Genomic DNA, 24,723 nt, shown 5'->3' on the forward strand with positions numbered 1-24,723 from the left:
CGGTGTTGCTGTAGCCATTATGAATGGACCCTGAAATTCTGAATCTACCACTACACTAGTGCTGATGGGGAGAGCTTTAAATGTTTTTTTAATACTTCTTTTTTAGGTCATGTTAATGAAGAACTGTTGTGCTTTGAGAAAAATGCAAATTTAGGTGACATATCTGTCTGGAAATCTCTGTTGCTGTGTGTGTGTGTTCTCCCCCCTCCCCTGAGCAACCCACAGCATATGGACTGAAAAGTAGTATTCCTCAAATTGTGTGCGCTCATTGGAGGCCTTCCAGGAAATCTGCTTTCAGATCTAATGGTTTTGATTTTGAGGAATTTCGGTTAAATTTTAATCTAGGCAAATATTCATCTCTGCAGTGTGTGGTGGGGTGGGGTGGGGGGGTGGATGAGAAAATTTTGGTGTTCAGTACCCTATGTTACATTTTGATTATGTTTGGTTTATAGGTTCTGGGTTCAGGCAAAGGTTCATTGCAGTTCAGTAAGTCCCTAGCTTGCCTTAAGCTCTTTAGCACTGAGGCAAAGCCCAGAGGATAACTGAAGGAGAAAATGTGGTTTTCCTTTCTTTTCTTATGGACATCTTGCTGAAGAGAGCAACTTGGCAAACTACCTCCCAAACTCAGGATGTGCATGCGAGAAATCTTAAATTGAGATAGGAAGTTAAAGGTGTGGAGAATTCCCATTAGGCAATATTTCGATGGCTTATATAGATCTTCAGTGTTGCTAGGATAATGATTAACACATCCTTCTCCAACCTGTTGCCCTCTAGGTATTTTGGGCTACAACTCCCATCAGCTGTATTGGCTGGGGATGATGGGAGTTGTAGTCCAATATATCAGGAAGACTCCAGGCTGGGGGTGGCTGGGCTATCCAGGTCTTCTGTTTTCTTCAGCTCTCTTATTTACAAGGAAAGGCGGCCAAAAATATAGCATTGTTAGTAATCACTGCCACCACCTCATGTGTTCTAATTAGTGCCAGAGGTAGATCTAAATAACCTCTGGCATTTTAAATTTATTCCGAAAGGGAAAAGCAACCGTTGCTTCTTTGTCAGCCTTTGTCAACCAGTTTGCAAGAGCTTCCCGAATCACCTTGCAGATGGGACTTTAACATGCCCTGCGCCAGTGACACCAATTTCTTTTCCCCACCTCCATTGCATCCCCCTTTCCCCTTTTTATTTTTAGTGCCGAGCTTGAGGGAGAGTACCCTGAAACCCAAAAGCTAGCTTTGGCATTCTTAGTTGACTGGTCTGTAAGAGAGGTTATTCTGAAACTGTTCGCATAAACTCTTACCTTTTCTCCCTGATCTCATTTCCTGACTGATCAGAATCACTCTGTATTTCATCTTCCTGTTTGCATACACGGTCTAAGTTGCACTTTCTTGCTCTCAAGCTTTGAGAACCCAGGTAGTCAACAAGAGAGGAAAGTTAAAACATGCACCTGCAAAAGATTCTCCTGTAAGAAACCAAACAACCCCCCAAGGAAGGAATTCAGAGGTCAAGCATCTGCCTTGCATACAGGAGGTCCAAAGTACAACCCCTGTGCCTCCAGGTAGAGCTGAGAGAGAGAGAGATTTTGTCTAAAATCCTGGGAAGCTGCTGCCAGTCAGTGTAGACTACTGAACCAGATGGATCAGTGGTTTGACTCCAGTTCCTAAGTTCCCTGTTTGAGCACCTGACTCACCACTAAGAGCTGAACAAGAAAATGAATGGGCTGTCTTCATTCACCTATTTGCATGGCCCATTTTTAAGGCAGGGGTTTGGAGAGTTGAGGTTACTTTATCAGTAAAAAGGGCACAGAGACATCTTCCCATGTGGCCCCTAGTCCATTGCTCAAAACACTTTCCTTTTTAACTCTGGAAGTAAACTGAGACAATAGAATAGTGTTTGCTGTTCTCTTAAGAGTAGAGGAGATACGTTTTGATTTAGTTTTGTTTCATTTGTATGCCACTTTTCCACAGTGAGCCGGTTCCAAAATAGCATGCAAGAAACAAAATGCAGAACTTTGAGGGTGTGTGCACGCGCAGTAGAGAAAAAACCAGTTTGCAAAACATACCAATACGTACATAGAGGACAAAACTATGGAACTCACTGCCACAGGAGGCAGTGATGGCCACCAACTTGGATGGCTTTAAAAGGGAGGGTAAGTCTATCAGTGGCAGTATTAGTCATGGTGGTTATGCTCTGCCTCCACCTTGAGAGGCAGCAGGGCTTCTAAATACCACTTGCTCAAAACCACAGGAAGGGAGAGCGTTCTTGCGCACGATAACTGCTTGAGGATTTCCCATGGGCATCTGGCTGGCCTCTTTGAGAAACAGGATGCTGGACTGGATGGACCATTGGTCTGATCCAGCGGGGCTCTTCTTATATTCTTACAAATCAGCTATTTAGCAAACATAGAATAAATTCAATATTTCGAAAAGTAAAATAATCTCGACACAAATATTTAAGTACAGAGCAAAGAGAAAGCTAATGTGAAATAAACTTCCAGTTTGCTGAAAGAGCCACAGCAGACTGGTTTAAATCTTCCTTACCAGGTTGGATGATTTAACAGCTGGCTCCAGAGGAGCCTGACAACTGCAAAAAGGAAATGCTTGGTGTGGGTGGGGAGAGAATGATGGCAAGTCCTCTTCCTTGGCCTCCCAGAAGTTCCACTGGCTTGTGACAGTCCACATTTCATTTACTGTTAAGCTACAATGCACACACCCCATTCTATATGTGCATGGCGTGTGTATTTATATCAGACATGTGCAACCGGTCGACCACGATCGACAGGTAGATCGCCGAGGTGCTGCAGGTCAATCGTGCGATTGAAGAAATTGATTGCCTTGTGTGCTTCTGATCGATTGCTCCGTGCCCTGTCCCCGGCGCTATGTCCCAATTCTGCTGCCGCTGTGAAAGCTTGTATTCCCGCCCTTAGCGTAGTGTTGTTGTAGAGTTTTTATGCACCCCCAGGGAAAAAGCTCAACAACTCTGGGCACTACCCCCCCCAAAAAAGTTCAACAACTCTTGGCAATGACAGTGGGTAGATCACTGCCAGTTTCGTTATACTGGGAGTAGATCGCAGTCTCTAGAGAGTTGGATGTGCCTGATACATATGAATGAAAAGAGGCCACTTTTGTGTCTCATTTGGCCCTATTGTAGGCTATTTACCAGTATACAGAGGTCAAACCCTGAAAGCCAAGTGAGAATCTACTAAAGGGCATCTGTAGCCTGCCTTGAACATAATGTAGGCAGATGGCAGCTAAGCGGTGGCACAGAAAGGTAATCTCTATGCCACCCCACAATACTACTCGTCGGCGATTGTGCCCAGCTTTGCCCTGAGAAAGTAGCTTTCTTTCTCTTTCACCAGAGATTATAAAAGGAATTGTGCAGCTGTACTTCTTAAAAAGACAAGGCGTTCTTTATCAGTCTGGCTACGCTACTTTTAAATCCTGGTATCTTCCGAATGACCTTCATCGGGTGATAGTAGTGAGGACGGGAGAGGCTAGACACTGCAGCTGCTTTGTATATATGGGGTTGGTGCCTGGGAAGAAGGGGAGGCCAGCTTTCGTGAGAAGATGCGCTGTTAATCTGCTTCCAGTTAGTTAGAATGACCTCTCCTAAGGGAATAAGCTGTTGGCTGTTGAAACTGATAGGGCATTGGCGTGCAATGTGGGCGATGGCAAGCTGAATGGGTGGTTGTGTGGGGAAAGGACCTTACGGTGATTTGTCTTGGAAATTTCATTTGTTGCTTTCTTAAGAACTTTATGGCTTGCGGCCAGGAGGCCACCGTAATCTAAAAGCAAAATAAATTGGGCATCCATAAACATACAAACATAATAAAGTGAAAAGGTGTATTATGATGATAACATCACAACCTCCCATTCAAGTTAAAAGCAAATACAATGAATCCTCTCTTTATAAAAGTCAACAACAAAATGTTTTAAACTCAAAAGTACCTCTGACACACTCAGTATCAAAAAAGATGATCAAGAACTTGGGGCACTCCATATGCTGGTTCTTGAATCTTCTTTTCTTCTAACAATAGGCATTTCATAGTGTTGTAAAGTCATGGAATGCTTTGTGTTCTTGTTTGCAATTTCCCTTTAAAGGAAGGGAGATTCTGGGTCTTCATGAGCAAAGTTTCTTCCTCTTCCCATTGAGTTTTAAAAACTGAAAGTGGGTTTGTTTGTTCCTGTTTCTGCATCTTGCAAGTCTTAGCAACTTATCCTTGTGAAAATAACACACACGCACCCCCCCCCCCCAAGTATTTCTGAAGTTGGAAATGAAAACAAAGGGCTGGTGGGGGGAGCTGCCCAAAATAAACCTCTGTGTGGTTTACAAAGGTGTGAGTGATGGCCAGGCTTCTCTTTTGCACAGAGTATTCTGGGTTCTGGATGGGCACCCCCCCCCGCAAATAGCTCCTGCTCTTCCTTTACCAAAGTGGAACCTTATGACTTTGATGGAAACTCTTGCGCATAGTGTGTCTCCTGGCAAAACAGCACAAGTTCTGCCAGAAACAATCCCATCCACCGAAGGCTGCATTAAAACCTGACTCCTGTCTTGAGGGCTGCAGGAACTATGATTCCCTGGACTGCTGCCCCTGTAGGGCAAACTGCAGGCCAGGGCAAGTTTTCCTAGGACCCATAATTGCTCTCCCCTCCCAGGCCAACCCTTCCCACCCGCAGCCCCATGCTCAAAGGCTTTTGGTCAGACTAGAACTTTCCCCCATACAATTCTTGCCTAGAGCACTGGTCTTCAGAGGGTGGGTCTTTTCCTGATCCAAGGTGGGTTGCAACAGGAGCACTCCCACAATGCAAATATATATTAAGAATGGGGTCCTCAGATGCATGTCTGTGTCAAATGTGAGTCCTGAGTCTGAATAGGTTGAAGATATGTGGCCTAGAGGTTCCTGGTTCTCACTCAAGAGCTATCTTAGACCCAGCATTGATAAGTTGGTTCTCTGTGTGCTCCAGGCAATGTAAGGTCTACAGCTAAGGTAAGGTCTGAGGATCTGCATTGCATGCAGAAGGTTTCAGGTTCCACCTCCACATTGGAGTGGAAGAAATACTGGCTGTAAACTGGAGAGCTTCCGTCAGTGTCTATTGACAGTACTGAGGTCAATGGACCGATAGCTTGACCCAGGGACATAGGACACTTCTTTATACAATATCCTATGGTTTCCCAATGCGGTTTAGAACATAAGAAGTGTCCTGCTGGATTAGGCCAGTGACCCATCTAGTCCAGCATCCTGTTCTTGCAGTGGCCAACTAACGGGAAGCACACATGTAGGACCTGAATGCACCAGCTCTCTTCCCTCCAGCAGCAGTTTCCAGCAGCTGCTATTCAGATGCATACCTCCTCGGACCGTAGAGGTAAACCATACCCATTGGGGTTCATGACACAATTCCTATGTGTCATTCCCTTATCCTTTGTTGTGTTATTTTCTTGCATTGCAGCAGACTTTTTTTTTTTTTTGCTCACAATCATGTTCTTGATGGTTGCTGTAGTGCAGTTGTGCGGAACCTTTTTTACCCAAAGGACTGCATTTGCCTGTGGGGAACTTCTCAAGGGCAACATGCCAGTGGCTAGCGGATCTAGAGGCGAGAGAACGTGGGGCAGAGGTAAGAGTGGGTGGATCAGTGGGTGTTTGTACTGTAGGCTTTCTTTCTTTTCTTTTTTTAAAGACTTTATTAAGTAATCAGAATATTTTACGACGAAGCAAAGGCTACATTCATTTTTATTTAATGCACACTGCATACATACAGATAATACCATACTTTTCCGTGTACAAGGCTAGGTTTTTCCACTCAAAAATAAGCTTTAAAAACTTGGGGTGTCTTATACATGGGTAGTGGGTAGGGGTGACGGGTGTTTGTTAGCAGCCGCGAGCTGCAGATTGTCATTGGCGATCTGTAGTGTGATTGGTAGCTGCGGCAAGGCTTTCTTTTTATTGGCTGTTGGAAATGGGTGTGTGATTGGTTGCTGCCTCAAGGGTTGCAGAGGATTGGCTGCTGCTGTGGCAATTGTGCTATTTACTTCTGCTGTTGGCGATGGGGCAGATGCTTGTAGCATACGCGAGTGATTGTTAGTGAGCAGTTGCAACCGTTGGGTTGGTGATTTACTGCATTCCCTGCCCCCCAAAAAGCTCAACAACTCCAATCCTCCCCCCAAAAAGTTCAACAACTTTGGGCCATTTTCTGAAATTGGAGTCCCAAAAAATAAGGGACGTCTTATACAAGGGGGCACGTTATACACGGAAAAGTACGGTATATTACACACACACACACAAACGCCCCAGTGGTGTGAATCATTGCTCAGAGGCTTACACAGTAATGCCTAGCAATAGCAGTAAGTTCTGTTTTGATATTTGCTTTCCTTCCCCATCCCTAGGTTTGACTGTGTTTATGGGCAATTGCTTTTCAAGACCAACGACCAAGACTATCCATAATTCAGGTTTTCTTCCACAGTGGAAGAAAAGGGGGTGGAAAGGAGTTGATAGCCCTCTTTCATTTGTGTAGGTTATGAAGTCATACCATAAAAGTGTACAAAACAGAAGAAAAAGTTCCACTCCCTTTAACAGAATACAGCTTCAAAAAAAAAAAAAGTTAAGGCAAAATAAGGTTTCTTGCAAAAACTTTAAACAATACGCCTTATCTCCCAATTCCACAGTGTTATAAACAGCCTGACATCTACCACTGAGCCTGACCACGATTTTAAACTGATTTGATCAATTTAATATCCCCAGCATCCTAGGTGTTCCTTTAATCATCCCAGCTTTATTATTTCCACTAATTATTTGATTTACAACAGATCGCCTTGTCCGAAATCAATACTCCGCCATTCAATCCTCCCTCATTTTTTATATCACAAAACAAATAATATTACCAATTAATACCATAGGACATAAGTGAGCAAGCACATTTATAACATTAATACTAATGCTTATGCTATTCAATATGCTAGGCTTAACACCCTATACTTTTACCCCAACTCCCAATAAACATAGCTCTTGCTATCCCAGCTTGATTAATAACAGTCTTCATTGGGTTACGAAATCAACCTACAACCTCATTAGGCCATCTCCTTCCAGAAGGCACCCCCCACCTTATATTTTTTTATTCCATAAGATAAAATGAACACTACAGACAAATGTTAAGAATGCCCTCTTGTGTTTGCTTATAGTCCAAATGCCAACTAAAAGCGAGTGCTCCTCAGATTTCCCAGACTCAGCCCCTCTTCCCAGGGAACTCTGGATATTGCAGCTCTGTGAGAGAGAGCCAGTGTGGTGTAGTGGTTAAGAGCGGTAGACTCGTAATCTGGGGGACCGGGTTCGTGTCTCCACTCCTCCACATGCAGCTGCTGGGTGACCTTGGGCTAGTCACACTTCTCTGAAGTCTCTCAGCCCCACTCACCTCACAGAGTGTTTGTTGTGGGGGAGGAAGGGAAAGGAGAATGTTAGCCGCTTTGGGACTCCTTCGGGTAGTGATAAAGCGGGATATCAAATCCAAACTCTTCTTCTTCTTCGAAGGCGAATACAGGGTCTCCTAACACCTCTTGGCAGCCTTATCATCCACAGGATTGATACCGCTTCAGATGTGTGGTGCAGAGGGGACTTCTGAAAGTGGTGCAGGTTGTGGGAAACATAGCAGTGAGAAAGAGTCCTTCTTCTTACTGTTGTGGTAAGACTACCAGTGGCAGCAGAGCTGCTGCAATAGAGGGTAAGAAAGGAATAAGGAGTGTCTGGCACACTTGCCAGACGTGGTGGTGCTTTTGACTAGCAAGCAATACAAGATGGGGTTTCTTGTTTGACTGACTTTTGGCAAACAAATCTCTGGAGCTCTGCAGCTTCTCAGTTGCCATGTTTATCCTTAATTGAGCCTTAAAGTAGTATCCAGCATTTTTAGCAGTAAAAGCTTTTCCGAACCCCCTGATGGTGTGAACTTTCTTGGCAGCCAGCTGGAGCCTCTCAAAATCTTGCCAGGAATCCTGATTGTCTAAAAGGGTAGGGATTATCTTCTTGCCCTGGCTGGGACAAAGTGACCTTTAAAGTTTTTGCTTCCCAAGCTCAGGGACGTGGCACAGAATACCAGTCTGTCGTACTGCTAATATGGTTTGAGCTTTGGAGGAAGTTTAAATGGCTCGTTGGTTTTAGTTTGGAGTGAAACAATTAATTTCTGCTACATTTTTAAAAGAAGATTTTCTGTGGCTATTGCCACTTTAAATCATCTTTATTGTCAAGGATTTGCTGTGTGGTTTTAGCAACAATAAAAAAGAGAGTTTTCTATTGTCCTTAACGTTGGAGGACTGGATAGCTCTGCCAATCTCATCACAGCTCAATCTTGTCTCGTTGAGCAGTGAAGAGTCTAGGAAAAAACTGCCTTTCCCCCCTATGTCCTTGGCAGTAGCTATTTTAAAACTTTTTAAATATTTTAGTAGGCCAGGATATATTGTCTTAAATTGCTTTCAAAATAGCTAGGACGGTGCTGCCCTAGGTAGAGTTGAGGGCCTGTTTAATTGTTTAGCAGAATCAAGCTACTCCCCTCCCCGGATTATATCACTCTGGGGTGCAAGAGGGGAGGGGGGAATCTTTAAATAGTCATCGTATCTATCTTTTGCACATTCAAGACTAGCCTAAGAGGGAGTACAATTTCCTTTCTATCAAGCTACACTCACCCTGAATGGGAAAATCTGTGCAAATCAGGGGTGAGAAACCTGTGGCTCTACAGATGATGTTGATGGACTCCAGCTCCCTTCAGGCCCAGGCAGGAAGGCTAACAGTCAGGGGTGATGAGATTTTTAGTCCAGCAGGCCACCGGTTCCCCATGCCTATTGTAAATAAATGCTCCTCTTTTTACTGTTTTCTTCTGTCTATCAGTGGCCTCTCCTTCGTTACCCTTCACCCATCCTGTTCGGGGGCCATTTTACAAATTGTGGACTAGGGATGAGCATGTGAGGTTGTCTTATGCTGTGCGCGGATCATTGGTTCCATCTGGCCCTATGATGCCTGCTCTGGCTGGAAGCAGAATTCAAAGCTGAGGTCTTTCCCAACCCTCCTCATCCTGAAATGCCAGGGATTGAACCAGGGGTGTTTTGCATGCAAAGCATCTCACTGAGTTACAGCACCTTTCCAAATGACGTAGAGCAGGTGCTGTGGGGGACCTTTGGCCCTCCAGGTGTTGCTGGACTACAACTCCCAACATCCCTGACCATTGGCCATGTCTGTTAGGGCTGATGGGAGTTGTAGTTCAGCAACTTCAGGAGAGCCAGTGGTTCCTCATACCTGGCCTAGATAGCATGCCTTCCCAGTGTTAAGGCTGCTTCCGAAGTCATTTGGTTTCTTGGAAATATTCCTGCACTAATCTGGGTGTGTGTGTGTGCATGCGCTGCCTGGCTTGGTTGTACAACTGCTCCAACATAGATTCTGGCCCTAGCCATGCATTCAGGGTGAATGCTTGTAGATTCAAAGTGGGACAAGGATTGCTTCCAATCCCACCCCCCTCCAAGAACCTTATGCACGCCAACTTTCTGTCCCACTTGACTTGTTGAGTTAGAATTTCTGAAAGGGCATTTGAAGTGTGTTCGGGTGAGTGTGCTTAGAAGTCTCCCTCCAAGAAGCCTGATTATCCAGAGGTTCTGGATGCAGGGAGGTTTCAAGAGTGATCAGCTGAAGGCAATTAGAAGATCCCTTTGGACCTTTGCACTCTGTGCAAAGGTTAGAGAAGTGGAATGCACTTGGCATGCACTTGGGAGGTGGGGCTTGCACACCCTCCCCCTCCCCTCTTAAAGCCCATGCATGTTTGCTCCAAACACATGAACAGGGCTTCTGTTAATTAGGCTAGCCGTGTTCCAACCCATGCCAAAGTCCTCTTATCTTTGGAAAATGTTGAAGGAGGGGCACAGTGACTCTGGGACAACTGGTGAAAGTCTCACTGGTGCTTAACAACAAATTAGGTAAAGGTAAAGGTACCCCTGACCATCAGGTCCAGTTGCGGACGACTCTGGGGTTGTGGTGCTCATCTCGCTCTATAGGCCGAGAGAGCCGGCGTTTGTCTGCAGACAGCTTCCAGGTCTGGCGAACCAGAGCAGCGCACGGAAACGCCATTTACCTTACCGCCGGAGTGGTACCTATTTATCTACTTGCACTTGATGTGCTTCTGAACTGCTAGGTGGGCAGAAGCAGGGACCAAGCAACAGGAGCACACCCCGTCGTGGGGATTCAAACTGCCGACCTTCTGATCAGCAAGCCCTAGGCTCTGTGGTTTAGACCACAGCACCACCTGCATCCAAATTAGCAGTGCTTAGATAACAGCTTATGCTTGGACAAGAAACTGGGCCTATAACCTAATAGGGTCATAATGTTATTTAGATAAGGCCAGCTCTTTTGGCATTAGTCATATTTATTTATTTTTATTTTAAAATAACGTTATTCTGCGAAGCCGGCCAACTCTAATAGTTTTCGTGTGGGCTTTTGTTATTAGCCCCACTGCAGCGGTTTGTGAATGCAAGTAAGTCAACCCTACAGAGAAAATGGGCTGCAAGTAAAGTCTTGAAGGCTTTTTCTTCTTTTCATCTTGATTGCAATATAATTCCAGAAAAGCAACTTATTTGCTTTTAACAGGTGCACAGCTCTGAATGTGAATGCAGGAAGTGCCTTTTGGTTTTTATGTGTGTTTTTAAAAATTGCTTCTAATAATAATCTTTGTTCATCCAAGCCCTTCTGTCACAGCGTCTTCCTGAAAGGAACAAGTTTTCTTTGTTGAATAACAGCGAAAGTTTTCCAGAGAGAGTGTGTGTGAGTAACTCAGTATGGGCATGACCGCCAGGGATATCGCTGTTCTGTGAATAGCACTTCCACACTAATTAAGCATTGCAGCGTTGGGCCGTGATTAATTACTTGGCAACAAGCCCTTGCAAACAAAAAAAACAAAAAACCACCTTGAAGCAGACCAAAATGCTTTGGCTATGTGTATTGCCTTATCAAGTTGGTGTGGAATGTTAACGGAAAGGCATTGCATGAAGCTGTGACTGTTATGTTGACTTCTTGAGAGCATAGTGGTACGCATTTAAATGGCAGCTCCTGTGTGATATTATTATTATTATTATTATTATTAATAATAAATTTGTATACCGCTCTATACCCCTAGATCTAAGGGCATTCACAATGTAAAATCACAATATAAAAGAACACAAAATGCATAACAAAAACAAAGACAACCCAATAATCCCCCCTTCCACAACACATTTTAAAAAGCCATCAGATGCCAGTCAGCTAAAGGCCTGGTTAAAGAGGAATATTTTTGCCTGGCACCTAAAAATGTGTAATGAGGGCAGCAGCCGAACCTCCCTGAGGAGCGCATTCCACAATTGGTTAGCCACTGCAGAAAAGTCCCGTTCACATGTTGCCACCCTCTGGATGTCTTGTGGAGGGGGCATATGAAGAAGGGCCTCAGAAGATGATATCAGGCTCTGGGAGGATTCATATGGCGAGAGGCGGTCCATGCGGTATTGCAGCCCAGGTTTTAAACTAGGGAGCGGGCAACCTCAAGGGCCAAGTGCGGTCCTCCAAGTCTTTCTTGTCTGGTCTGTGGGACTCTCCCCATGCCACAAACCTCAGCTTACGCCTCTCTTCACACCCTCCTTGAGTGCCTTTGCCTGGCTGGAGAACATCCTTGACTTCCGATACTGCTTCTTTCTTGCCTGGATGGAGGATTAAAGAAGGGTGTGTAGAAACTAACCCACTGTATAACAAGTAAAAACCTGGATTCATTTTGTAGCTTTTTCACTGAGCCTAGGGCTTGCCAATCAGAAGGTCGGTGGTTCGAATCCCTGCGTCGGGGTGAGCTCCTGTTGCTCGGTCCCTGCTCCTGCCAACCTAGCAGTTTGAAAGCATGTCAAAGTGCAAGCAGATAAATAGGTACCGCTCCAGCAGGAAGATAAAACGGCGTTTCTGTGTGCTGCTCTGGTTCACCAGAAGCGGCTTAGTCATGCTGGCCACAAGACCTGGAAGCTGTACGCCGGCTCCCTCGGTCAGTAAAGTGAGATGAGCGCTGCAACCCCAGAGACCAGCTTCCTTGGTCAGTAAAGCGAGATGAGTGCCGCAACCCCAGAGTTGTCTGCGACTGGACCTAACAGTCAGGGGTCCCTTTACCTTTACCTTTATGATTCCAAACCTTTTGTATGTCAAAGATCTATTATTATAGCCTCTGAAGGGACTTGCGGGAATGTCACATAACATAAAGCTCTCCAACATCGAACAGGAGTGCTCAGGTAAGCATTTTGCATAAATGATAAAATTTATGTAAGTGTCACAACATTAATAAAACCGAGCGCTGTCCTTCTGAAGTTCCGTGCCACCACAAAACCTCTCCCTGAAGCTTGGTCTTTCTTCTGGCTGGAGAGGAAATTGCCTCGTCTCATTCACCTCAGCTCCACAGCAGTCTTCTCAAAACGGTTGGCGTTCAGGAAACTGAAACCCGCAGCCCTTCAGAATGTAAAGGATATCCACAGACAACGTGGAACTGGGGGAAATTTCATCACTCATCTTAAAACTTTAAAGGAAACCTCAGTACTAACTTGCTCTTATGGAAAGGAGACCACAGGCATAATCCCAACTGTTCTGAGATAAAAAAGAAGCCCATAATGGTGGCCACTCCCTGCCTCAACTCTCCCCCCTGCACATGAGCACTTTTCGCTCTGAGCCTGCCCACTACTAGCATGTGGCCCTCAGAAGATTGCCTGGAAGGGAATGTGGCCCTTATTTCAAAGCACAGACTTAGGTTGTTGAGTCCAGCAGTGTGTGTTGTCAGCTTAATAGTAACAGGAATCTTCCTTATGCCAGCTCAGGCTTCTTTAACTGCCTCTCTAGGGTCTTGGGCAGAGGTCTTCTGCTGGAGCCTTTAGTGGAGTTGTTTGTTTATTTAAAGTATTATTATTATTTTTACCTTGCTTTTGTTCAGTGCTTTGCATCTGTAGAGGAGGTGGGTGGGAATTATACGGACTTGCTGGCTTCTTTCCTCCCATCATTCGCTCTCTCAAGAGACTCAAAATGATGCCACTAAACTAGTCTTTCTCTCAGTGTTACTCCTTTCTGTAAGCCTCCATAATGGTTTCCTGTCACTTTCTGTGGTAAAGCTCCTGGTCCCCCATGTCACCCCAGATTCATTGTGTTGCCCCTTGCTTCTTTCTTTAGATATGCTTCAGATGTTAACAGCGGAATCAAAAGTATAGGAAGCACAGCTCCCTCCTATTTTTAATTGTTTCTCTGCATGTCTGTCTTGTATGAAATGGATCTTTTGCATCTCTCTGTCGGTGAGGAGGTGTGTCATGCACTCAGTTTGCAATTTGGAGCTGTGTCACGAGACTGGAAGCATGAGCCAGCTGCACTTCCTGTTTGCACCATAGCCACATCAAAAAGCATGCTTATCACACAGTGTGGCTGGAGGTAAAACGTGTCTCGGAGCACCGTCTCTTTCTGTTCACATCCAATCCTCCCAACCTTGTTGTATCTTACATGTGTTCTAAAAAAAAAGGAGAAGTGGTAGATAGGTTGCTTGGCTCAGTGAGCAAGTGTTTGTAAGTGAGCTTCATTTTCTTTCCAATAGTTCTCTGTTGCAAATGTATTTTTAAATCCAAGGCCCAAGAAAATGGACCCTGCTCAGAAAGAATCATTTTTTTAATATAAAAAAATTAAGGCTTGCTCAGTGCCCTTCTTGTGGCTTATGTCGGCTCAAAGAGAGCTGAGGGGGGGGGGCAGAATTCTAGCTTGTGCTGGAACAGCCTGTGGAGCCTGATGCTAAGATGAGCCTGATAGCATCTCCAAACCTCATCCTCTCACATCTGCCTTCTAATCGTTTATGAGAAGAGGTAGCCTGAGATTGTATCTCCCCTGGCCAAAAATAACTGTGTAGTATCCCCTGGCTGTATATGCTCGGTTTTTTTCTGGCTTGAACATCTGTTGAGCGAGAATAGATGATGTTCTCCCCACCACAAAAGAAACAAGTTTTTCTCTTCGGTGTCTGAGACCATAATCCTTTGCTTTGCCATGCAGTGGCAGCACAGCAAAGCCACACCCACACCATAAATTTAAAACACATTTCTACCACATTAACTGTCATGGGGAATCCTAGAAACAGTTGTTTGTTAGAGATGCTGGGAGCTGCAGCTCTGTGAGTTTTACCACCTTCAGCTGCGCTTCCCAGGATTCTATGGGAACAGTCCCATGACTGTTAAAGCAGTGTAAACGTCTGGGGTGGATGTGACACAAGTGTGGCTCTCCTTTCTTTCCCCCCAGTGCAAAGAAAGCTCCAATCCTCCATCAGTGTTTGATGTAGTCTTGCGCAAGGAGACACTTTATGGGGTTGGGAAGAGAAGCGCACAGCCAGCCAATGTTCCTAAGGTCATAGGAGGATTGGTAGCCCTGTTGGTATTTAAATGTAATCGCTGGTGGATTTTGAAAGGATTTCAGGAGCAGTTCAGTCATTTGAAGCAGGCTGAGCTATGGCACTCATTCCCATGGAAGGCAGTGATGGACACCAGACTGGATGGCTTTACAAGAGGATTAGGCAAATTCATGGAGGATAAGTCTATCAATGGCTACTAGTTATGATGGCAATGCTCTACTTCCATAGATGCTGCGTCAGATGGGCCATCGGGCTGATTCCAGCAAGGTCTTCTTATGTTGTTATGAACATGGTACCTGCCACACGATGGATGGGGTTGAGTGCCCTCAACTCCACCAGTTTAATCCCCCCCCAAGCATGAATTGCAGGATTTACTCCCATATGGTAAGAAAAGAAAGGGATGTGTACCCAAAAGAAGCACAACTGGATTGGTGGTTAAGTTTGCTCTGTGCTCCCAAGGGTGACTCAGCTATTTGCCCTCAGCTATCTGCACCACCCCAAGTTCTGTTCTGCTTTCTTGGGCCTGCACAGTGTGATGGAAATAAAATAGTTCCCTAGGAGCCAACTTTCACATAGATAGTTACAGCTCTCTATGTTTGAATTTATTTCCGTGGTTTTCATGGAATCTAGTTTCTACCGTGGGGTAGTTCAGTCGGTAGAGCATGAGACCCTGAATCTCAGGGTCATGGGTTCGAGCCCCACGTTGGGCAAAAGATTCCTGCATTGCCAGGGGTTGAACTAGAGCAGGCATAGGCAAACTCGGCCCTCCAGATGTTTTGGGACTACAATTCCCACCATCCCTGACCACTGGTCCTGTTAGCTAGGGATCATGGGAGTTGTAGTCCCAAAACATCTGGAGGGCTGAGTTTGCCTATGCCTGGACTAGATCACCCTTGGGGCCTGTTCCAGCTCTTTGATCCTGTGATACGCAAACACACCTCTTTCTCTATTCTCCGTGCAGATCTGTAAGAGGTATTATCAGCATTCAAGGACACATTCCAGCCAGCAGATCTAGTAAGAGAAGTGGCCTGTGGAGAGGGAATGTGGCTTTGCAAAAGCTTCAAGAGCCACATAGAGAGACTTGGAGGGCCACATTTTGTCCACGGGGCCTGATGCTCCCCACTCCTCGCCTATAGCAAGGGATGTCCTAGATAATTTCATTGATATACTAGTTGTATATAGGGGCAGACAGTCTTTCAGGTACCCCCATAGCTTTGCTACACCAGCTTTGCCCCAAGATGGTGGTTACCTTCCACCAAGCAGTTCTTGCCCCACGCCTAGTTGTCACGTCTGAACAATGTCCAGAAGACGAAGAGTTAGATGTTCAGTATAGAGCCAAGCAAAGTTGAAGCCAGTGAGCAGAGGAAAAGTAGGAATTCTAGAGGTAGTGTTAAAAATAAATAAGACATTTCCCTGATCAACTCTCTGTTTGGGCTATCGAGAGGCATATATCTCCTGCAGAAATAGCCATGTTCCTCTGAGACTGACACAAAGACTCTCTTGTAGCTGCTCTGCCGCACATCTGTTTTGGCTTCGAACCATTAAAGCGCTGCATCCCCCCCGGGGGGGAGAATGATTCTGCACCCCCAAGCAGATTATTTTGTAACTTTGTCTTGCTGGCTGTATGTGTATCATATTTCCTACCACCCCCCACTAAACATACACACCTGACAATAAACCCCAGGCCATAATTCAGTTCCCACACTACAGTTTGCAAATAGTTACATAGTGGTCTCGCCATGGGTCCTTCCCAACCTGTATGCTCTGTCACAGGGCTGATGTGCACATTGTTTGGCACTGTATTAGCTTGACTGGTTTAAAATGGCTCCCCTGGGCTTCCTGGTCTGTGCCTAATAACATTTACACATTTTTTACGAAGAAGTGCCAGAGAAGTCCAGCAGTGCTTTGTGGTGTCACTTCTGAAAATGGCCTCAGGGGGAGTCTAGGTGAGAGCGCCAGAAAGTTCAGGCATTAGTCTCTTTTCAGCCATTTCTTTGTGTTAGGCATCAAGCCTACTGCAGTGGGACTAGAACCTGAACTATTTGTTGTTGTTGTTGTTATTACATATATTTCTCAGGCAGGCTAGACTGACTGGCCCAAGGTTGAAGGTGTGTCAGGTGTGGGATCAGACTCTGTACTGTCACCAAATCCTCCCCTCTCCAAAAGTGCCAAAGATGCTAATGATCTTTTAAGATCAGTAGGCCAGAGAATGGTTCTTGTCTTAGGAAGATGCATTTAGGTGTTGGGCCAGGGCCTCAGAGAACAGGGTTCAAATCCCCACCCAGCCATGAAGCGCACTGGGTTACCCTGGGGTGGTCACTGTCTCTCAGTTAAGCCTACCTCACAGGGTTGTTGTGAGGAAAGAAAAATAGCGGGGCAGAGACTTTGCTCATTTATCCCAGCATTGTGGGCAGCCTATGGCCCTCTGGATATTGTTGAGTTACAGCTCCCTTTATCCCTACCCTAACTTCTTGATCTGCTACGTTCTGAGAAACTGAATTCAACCTTTACGGTTCACACACACAAAAATATTAAAATGGCTGAGGTAAAGAAGAATCCAAATTCTGTACATGTTGAGGCAAAGGGTGGGCGATAATATGTCCTGTAAAATACAAAGCAAGGCATCCCAGGTCAGTGAATTTTGTTGTTTAGTTTTATTCCTGCATTTAGTGTCTAGACTTCATGAGTAGGAGGTTTTTGAAGCTTTGGGATACTGTACAGAATGACCTTACTTAGAGTGTGGGTGTTGAACCAGAAGGTTTTAAGGAAAGCAAACTTTGATAGTGATTTGGCAGTTGGCAATTCACACAACCATTCATGCATGAGGGAAGCAGGAGGGGAGTGGAAGGCATCTGCTCTGAAGTTTTAAGTTTAGAGCCTTCCCCCAACCTGGTGCCCTCCAGATTCTTTGGACTATAACTCAACTAGCTGGGAGGATATGGGAGTTGTAGTCCCAAACATCTGGAGGGCATCGGACTGGGGAAGGCTGAGTTAGAACTTCAGCCAAACAGAAAGCCTAGCTAAAGTCTCATGCAGGGTTCAAACCCCAACCCTTTTAAATTAATTAAAAATGCTGTTTTTAAAAATAGAATTTATATCCCATTCTTCCTTTCCAAGAAGCCCAGGAAGGCAAACAGATACGCAGTGTAGAAACAAAAGCAAAGTAAAAACTTTCTAAAGCAGATTAAAACCTTCTAAAACCAGTGACAATTAAAAACTGCTACCGGTAAAAGCAGTTACAGTTAAAAACTTTTCTGTAAGCAATTACAGGCACCCCACATCCCACTTGCTTGCAACCGTGTTTACGTGGGTTGTCACGAAATAGATTGGCCTTATCTTATCCACTATCTCGCAACCTCAGAGTCGGACACGACTGGACCTAATGGTCAGGGGTCCCTTTACCATTACCTTACTTCACACAATACTATTGATGTATGCCCCAGTATTCACCACAGTTAAAACTAACAAGGCGTCTTGTGAAACCAGTGTGTAAAAACAGCTTTAAACCCTGGTGTTAAATTTTGGTCAGGCAGAAGCCTCAGATAGCTGTAATTTTGTTAAATGCCAATTTAGTGCTTAACTGTGGTTGAAGCATGAGTGAGGAGTGCATATGTATTTATTTGCTTCTTGCAAGGTTTATATTCTGCTTTTCTCCTCCAGCTGGAGATGTCCAGTATGGCTACTCTCAATTAAATGAAAAAGGCCGAATAAACAGTAGAAGCCTGGCAATTCTATTAAAAATGACAAAACCTGAGCAGCAGGAAAAACAGTGAGGCTGAATTATTTTCCAAAGGGGTAGCAGCATTAGTCCGTAACAGAGTCTTGTGGCACTTAAAGACGAACACATTTATTATGGCAGGCAGGGAAGCTTTTGGCCTTCCAGATGCTTCTGAACTTCAACTCCCATCATCCCTTGCCATTGGCCATGCTTGGTGGCACTGGAGGGAGTTGTAGTTGAGCAATAGTGGGCCAGGGGCTCCCCACTTCCGATTATGAAATAAGGTTTTGTGGACTGCAGTCCAGTTCATCAGATGCATAAACTGTTAATCTGAGTTACGTATGTGCATGCGCATATGTGAATACACGTGTACACACATGATTGGGATGGGGATAATTGTAAGCAGTAAGGGCAGAAGAAAAGGAATGCAGAAAGATATAGATGGCAATACTTACTCTGTTAACAGTGGCCATTCACAAAAAGAAAACCCTGCTGTTGATAACACAGACATCCTGGCACATGCCAATGAGGGTGTGTAGCATTGTAACAAATATTTTATCCAAGTTCAATTAAAATATGAAAAGAATCCAAAAGACATTTAAGAAAAATCAAAAGTTTTCTGGAACAGTAGTTTTCTGGCAGGGATAGGTCCCTATGCAATCTTGCCTGAGGTGTTAATTGTTGTTCTCAGAGTATGTCTGCAGTGGCCCTTGTGAGGTGATTGGAAAATGGCATTATTATTATTATTATTATTATTAACCTACCCTTCACCTGAATGTCCCGGGGCAGGTGACATCAATTAAAAACACTGTTGAAAACAGTTTAAAACAACTTAACTGTCGTACCCAAAAATATATCTCATGTATCAAAGGCCAGGATGCAGAGGATTGCCTTCAGAATTTGCTGAAAGCTGTATAAAGATGATGCCAGGCACACTTTTGTGGGGAGGGAGTTCCACAACTTAGGGGCTGCCACAGAGAGTGCCTTTTCCTGGGCTACTCCCCACCCCCTTGAGTTTCTGAGGGTAGTACCCCTGCCAGTCTTAACACCTGAGGTGGTCTGTAGGGAAGGAGGTGGTCTTTCAGATATTTGGGGCCTGAGTTGTTCAAGGCTTTAAACACTGGTGTGACCATAGTCACTAAATGAATAAGCAAAGCAACAAAAAGTCGAACCGAAATGGTGAATGAAGGAAGTGTGGGTCTCAGCGGAGGGAGAGGAGGCCTGTCATTGATCTCCGGCAGAAAACTTGAGCCCCAGAGCTGCAAGCGGATACAGCTTGCGATGCGATTTCTAGCTAACTGATTTCTAGGAAACAGGACACAAAGAAGCCTTTGTCTGTGATGACTGCAAAGTCCTCTCTCAATGCACAGTCATGCCAGCCAGTCGCGACGACCCGGGTGATGTGTAAGTGTAACAGATCCGTTACTGTGTAGAACTCCCCGCCGTTTCCCCCTTGAGCTGCAGCAAGCTCTCCACTGAATTCTGAATGAATTATAGTTCTACTGACAACCAGCCCTCCTTTATAGGGAGAACATGTGACTGGGCTGGGGGGGGGGTGTCCTGCTCTTTATATTGGCTCTTCTCTCCCCCCCCCCATGTTCTGGTTGAATATTTAGTTAACTGCTGTAAGGTTTCAATACAATGTGATTGATTTCTTTAAAAAATGAAATGTAAATATTGTCTCATCTTGCAATTAAAATCATGTGGTTTTAAAAAGCTTCTACAAAATATAAGAAGTAAAGCAGAACCATTTGTACACGTACACACACACACACACACACACAGCGCTCCTCTAACCTCTGAGGAGAAGTATTTTGGTGAATTCATCTCAAGGGTTGGAAAAAATAAGTATTATTTCCTTAGCAGAATTAAATTACCAGGGCGGGAAAATTTAATTAGCAGATCAGTACATTAGAACTACAGTTAGTTAATTGATGAAGCTGATAATTAAGGCAAAAAAAGTGGTTGTTTTTCACATCTATTTAGGGAATGAAAAAAGCTGTTTAGCAGTTATGAAGTTTCAGCTTTTGTTTACCAAAACCTCCCATGTATAAAGGCAGTACGGTATTTCTGAATACCTGATGCTGGGAACACATGACTGCAGAAGTCCTTTGACAGGTGAAAATGATAAACTTCCCACTTGCAAACACTGTCTGTTGCTGAAAAGCAGAATTTGGGGAACTTCAGCCTCACCCAGGAATGCAGTGGTTATGTATGATAAATTGCTGATTGCCTCACCTTTCCTTGGGGGGGGGGGTCTGTGGCTCAGTGGATGAGCACCTGCATAGCAGACAGATGCTCCCAAGTCTCATCCTCTGCTTTTCCAGCTAAAAGGTTCAGGTAGAAAGTGATGGGAAAGGCTGGAGAAAGCCAGTGTAATACTCATCTAGATGGACAAATAGCCTGACCAGATATAAGGTAGTTTTCTGCAAAAAAGACAAGCCGTGGTGGATCTGGCCAGTGGTCCATCTAGTCTAGCATCCTGTTCTCACAGTGGCCCGCCAGGTGCTTATGCGAAGCCTACGAAACAAGACCTGAGCACAACAGCACCCCTTCCAGCTTGCAGTTTGTAGCAATTGGTATTCAGAGGCAATCCTGAGCTGGATGAGCCATTGGTCTGAGTTAGCATAAATCAGCTTTCACCATGGAAGTTGTTGTTGTCCATAAAGATGAGCCCTGCCAGATCAGACCAATGAATGACCCATCTAGTCTGGCATCCTGCGTTCACAAGAGAAGGTCCTGTGATGATGCTTTTAGTATTAAGAAGAGAGGCTTCGCTTGATGTTTTGGTAATGTGTGAATGGAGAACAATTTGGTTGTCACTGAAAAAATTTAATTGCTTGGCAATCTTGGTATAGGATTACAAGTAGCAAGGGAAGAGAAAACACCAGCCAGCTCTTAGTCCCAACAGCCAGACTGTCACTGCTTTGAGGATTAGTTTTTTTTAACAACAAAGTGGTACATAAATTTTATGAACTAAATAAACAAACAATGTCTTTGTGTTGCATTTATACCCCACTTTTCCTCCAGAGGTCTAGAGTACCGTATTTTTCGTCTATAAGACGCCCCCATGTATAAGACGTCCCCTATTTTTGGGGACTCAGATTTAAGATAATGGGGGGAGATGTATCTGTGTATAAGATGCCCCCTAATTTTTGACATTATATTTTTAGGGAAAAAACCCTAGTCTTATACACAGAAAAATATGGTATATATGGTTCCTCCCCCCATCCTCCTGTTTTATCCTTACAGTAACCCGGTGAGGTAGGCTAGGCTGAGAAGAGAGTGATCAGCCCTTTATTACCCAGTGAGCTTTGTGGCTGGACGAGAATTTGAACCAGGTTCCCCTAATCCTTACATGTGATATGGGTGAGCGAGGGCAGAGTTTCAGCATCTTTTCCCTTGGGATCAGAGTACAGTCAGTTCAAAAGTCGCTCTGAGTAACCACGACCGGTGGCTTTAGCACCCACGTCTGAAATGGGAGGGAGGGGCTTCCAAGTCAGACTCTATGTCACTTCCAGGTATATGTGAGCTGTTGCACATCATCATCTTTTTAATCTCTCAATATAGTCATTGTTTCTGAGTACCAGCATAGGCAGTGTTTTCTCCAGTAACTCTGAAACCTGTTTCTTAATGCTCTGAAATGATTGGCATTGTGCTCCTAGTGAGGAGAGGGCCCAGTGCATATCTCCAAAAGGACTGTGTAAATAACTGTTAAAGTGATATAAGTGTTCTTTAGATGCATGGTGTGGATGCAGTCCAGGATATAGGAAAAAACAACAACCTGATTTCCTTGCAATAAAGTCAGCAAGAAGACAAATGGAACAGAAAATACCAGGGGCATAGTCTGTGTAATCAAAGACTTAATGTCCTGAAATGCTTGGACATGTTTTAGTTTGGTATGTTATCATCTTGTCCCGGAAGTGAGGTTCTAGTGCACTGACAATGGTATAAATTCAGCAGCTCTATAGAGTTCCAGCTTAGAAGGTTTTCAAATCCAGGTTTGATTTGAAAAAATTCCAGGTTTTCAAATCCAGGTTTGATTTGAGCATTGCCCATTTTACCCTGGCGACTTGAAATTCAGAGGCAGGCTGTTGCCTACATTGGTAGTTTCAAAACTGTGTTCTGAAAGTTGCTAGGTTCTTCAAGGAGAAGACGAAGCAACTGCAGGCGACTTTGCCCACCGCTGCTCATCATTCCCCACAGGACACACATGGAGAGGAAGCTTGGGTGTGTTTTTAAGGGGGCTGCCTCAGGTGATGGTGAGGGCCAGCAGTGTCCCCCCTGCAAGTCAGGGATGGGGAACCCTTTTTCAGATAGAGGGCCACACCTTCAAAGGGGGGCACACATCAGTGGTGAGTGGGGCCAGAGCCAGAAGTGGATGCAGCAATAAATGTAAAAAAAAAAAATTACATTGTAGAGGACGATGGTTTCTAGACATACACATCCCTCTATGTCTTCAGTCCAGGCAAGTAAGATGCATTATTGGCCTGGAGAGAGAAGGAGGAGGTGTAGCCCAGGGAGAGTCTTGAGGGGCAGACTGAGATGCCTAGAGTGCTGCATTTGGCCCCTGGGTCTGATATTCCTCACTTCTTGCCCTAGAATGTATCCCAAGCATTCTTGGGAATGCTCAGTTGACAAATCAATGTGGACAGTGTTCCCTAAATGAAGTGTAATTTTTGAATTTGAGCATGCCCCTTGAGGGTACATTTCTGTTTAACAATTCGCTTTCCCTGTGTTCTGAGTGATACTTTCTAGTATCAGGCAAGAGGAATTCTAAGGTTGGTTCAGGCACGACCACGGCATTTAGGCTTTTTTCATGCGGTCAAGCTTGCTTCTGTGCCCCCACTTACACTGAAAACCTTTGCACCGAGGCTGTGTGTGTGTGTGTGTGAGAACTGACCCCTTGTCACTTGGATAAGATACCTTTCCATGTTGTGTGCTGACAGGCTGGCTTCCAAAAAATAATTATTTTGCAAAGAATGCATATTATGTCAAGTTTAGGCTTTTAAACTGCTGAACGCAAACACTAGTTTCGTTTGTGGAATCAACTTTGGATTCAGTAGTGGGATTTAAGACAACTGACACAGTAACATCATGTAGCAGTTGGTTCAGGTTATGATTCTTTTTTATTTGTTTTGCTACAGTTAAACAGATAAGGTTGGTGGAAAGTGTTTATTGAAATGGCAAAATACGTCTCAGTAGTTTAATTACTAGCAGATTTTAGGCATTTGGAAATAATAATTTGGGGGTATTATTTTACCTGTTTGGTCATTTTTTCACAGAAGATCACCAGCCCTGATCTTTGTATGTGCATGGGTGGGCAAGCTTTTCTTTCGTTTTAAATTGAAATTTCCTGTGATGATAATAAAACATCTGTCCCCTTATGTGTGCTGGGGGATGGGTATAGCTAAAAAACAAACATCTGCATTGGGAGGTGGATACAACTAAATACAGATATATTTCACACACACCCTGGATTATTCTGTGCTTTGTCTTAACCTCTCTTGTGTTTTCTGTTTCTTTTAAAGTTGAAACCACAAAGGCAAGTCTGTCTGATGTGCTCTTTTTTCATTTTGTAAAGGCTAAGCCATTTCCTGCACTTAAAAGGGTTTTGTTAAATCTTTGTTTCTCTTCTTTTTTGGAGGTTTTATGTCAATCTGCACAAATTGTTCACTTTCTGGGTGGGGGGGGGAACCCTTTCAGATAACAGATTTCCTCATTTTAAAATTTTTCCTATCATGAAGTGTGTGACAGTTATATAATCTTATCTCTCATCAGATAATTTGGTCTGAGAATCACACCTCTTATGTTTATTGAACACAACAACTTTCCGTTGTTGGGGAGAAAAGTTTCATTTATCACCTTGGCTTTCCCCACTTACCTTCCATTTCCTCTGGCCTCTTTCCCTCTTCACATCCATGAAATCTAGTTTTTCCAGTTCCTGTTCTCCTGATCCCTGTGCTACTTAGAGCCAATGTGATGGGGTGATTAAACTTAGACCTGAGATACCTGGGTTGAATTCCCCAGTTAGTTATGAAGCTTACTGGGTTTCCTGGGGGCAGTCAGTAGATCTCAATCTAACCTACTTTGTTAAGAGTTAAGATTTTTTGGGAGGGTGGGGTGGGGACCTGGAAAAAAATGGTTTGGTCTTTATAAGCATCTTTGCTTTATTCATCTTTACTAGTAACCATAGCATATCTGCAAAAAATGGTCTGTAACAAAAGAATTAAACTTGTAGAGCAACTGTGGCAAGTAACTTCTGTGACATCAGAGCAGCTTAGCCAATGGCTAGAGACAAACTCACAAACTTGACAACTGTTAGTACTTTTCTGGGGCTGGGGGACTTTTGGGTTTGCTGTTGTAATTGCAGCTTGAAACAGCTCCGATGCCATGAAGAATTAGGTTCTGGTCTGTTTCTGCCCACCCATACTGGCCACAACGGACAGGAAGGGTGATGAAAGGCTTCCTGTTTGGACTGGAACCTTGCCTGAGCAACAATATCTTCTTTGCTCTGGTTTTTCCCCCTGTGCATCTCTTGGGTATAACTCCCTGGATTAACTTCTGGCCCACTTCTGACAGCTGCTTTGTGGCTCAGCCTGAACAACAATGGCCAACCTG

At 44.4% G+C, this 24,723-nt stretch overlaps 1 protein-coding gene across 1 annotated transcript in view; it reads left to right on the forward strand.

The window, feature by feature from the left end:
- CHSY1 (chondroitin sulfate synthase 1) overlaps positions 1 to 24,723 on the forward strand; it is a 92,832-nt gene that overhangs the window by 13,449 nt on the left and 54,660 nt on the right. The window lies entirely within an intron of this gene.

Source organism: Lacerta agilis, chromosome 13 (genome assembly GCF_009819535.1).
Source record: "Lacerta agilis isolate rLacAgi1 chromosome 13, rLacAgi1.pri, whole genome shotgun sequence".
Taxonomy (NCBI): Eukaryota; Metazoa; Chordata; class Lepidosauria; order Squamata; family Lacertidae; genus Lacerta; species Lacerta agilis.